The sequence below is a fragment of the Etheostoma spectabile genome, chromosome 8, assembly GCF_008692095.1.
Source record: "Etheostoma spectabile isolate EspeVRDwgs_2016 chromosome 8, UIUC_Espe_1.0, whole genome shotgun sequence".
Classification (NCBI taxonomy): Eukaryota; Metazoa; Chordata; class Actinopteri; order Perciformes; family Percidae; genus Etheostoma; species Etheostoma spectabile.
The window spans coordinates 33,641,687-33,642,983 of NC_045740.1; the positions used below are offsets into that span (position 1 = coordinate 33,641,687).

Genomic DNA, 1,297 nt, shown 5'->3' on the forward strand with positions numbered 1-1,297 from the left:
CTGAGATGATGAGACCATTAAACACACAGCTGGTTGGATACTTTACACTTTCTACAATGTTTGGCTAACGTTAGCCCGGGGGACGGGCAGTGTGCTGTGTGGCTAACGTTAGCACGGTGGACGGACCCGTTAGCCCGGTAGACGGATAGTGTGCTGTTTGGCTAACGTTAGCCAGGTGGACGGACAGTGTGCTGTGTGGCTAACGTTAGCCCGGGGGACGGGCAGTGTGCTGTGTGGCTAATGTTAGCCCGGTAGACGGACAGTGTGCTGTTTGGCTAACGTTAGCCCGGTGGACGGACCCGTTAGCCCGCGGGACGGACAGTGTGCTGTGTGGCTAACGTTAGCCCGGTGGACGGACCCGTTAGCCCGCGGGACGGACAGTGTGCTGTGTGGCTAACTTTAGCCCGGTGGACGGACCCGTTAGCCCGGGGGACGGACAGTGTGCTGTGTGGCTAACTTTAGCCCGGTGGACGGACCCGTTGGCCCGGTGGACGGACAGTGTGCTGTGTGGCTAACGTTATCCCGGTGGACGGACCCGTTAGCCCGGTGGACGGATAGTGTGTGCTGTGTGGCTAACGTTAGCCCGGTGGACGGACCCGTTAGCCCGGTGGTCGACGGATAGTGTGCATTTCCCATGACGAGGGAAATATGCTCACGTGCTCGTAACAAACGCGCATGAAGCCCACATATAGCTGTGTTTTTTACACAGTTTGTCTGTTTGAGTTGAGTGTGTGAAGCATTGAGCGTACCTTAAAACCACGGATTTATTGCTAAAACAAGGCTGTTGGTCTGGCTTTCCGACAGACGGCATATTGTGCAACGATGTTATGAGCCCCCCCCCCCCCCCTGAAACAAAGGTTCCGCCTGCTGACCGTGTTCCTCTGCCGAGAACGACGACTATTTAATTTTATTTATTTTTTCAATCAATTTTGCGAATTAACAGTAATGCATTATTTCTTTTTTTTTGACCAAATACATAAGAAAATACATAAACATACATACATGAAAGCAAAAGAGAGGAAAAGCATAAAATAAAGTAACACAGAACGTGCCAGAGGTCATCAAAGAAAAATAGAAAACAAATTAAGTGAAATAATTAAGTACAGAAATCAAATTTTAGGGTTTTAATAGCTTTTTTTTGTTTTTGGCTGAATTTATTGTGTTATATATATCTCCAGGTCATACAGCTGATTATTGTAATATAAAACCAAAGTCATTCATTCATTCATTCAATCATTCAACCTTTATTCATACTTAGGTTCATTGACATTGAGTCAAATTACAGAGGCGAAAAAAG

The 1,297-nt window shown here is 47.3% G+C and overlaps 1 protein-coding gene across 1 annotated transcript in view; it reads right to left on the bottom strand.

Moving 5' to 3' along the window:
• The window catches only part of dnajc24 (DnaJ (Hsp40) homolog, subfamily C, member 24), a 5,873-nt gene extending 5,000 nt beyond the window's left edge, over window positions 1-873 (bottom strand). Inside the window, exon 1 of the mRNA XM_032524388.1 lies at window positions 750-873. The gene's annotated coding sequence lies outside the window, so the exon portion shown is untranslated. The remainder of the gene's footprint in view (window positions 1-749) is intronic.
• Between the last annotated feature and the right edge of the window lie 424 nt (window positions 874-1,297).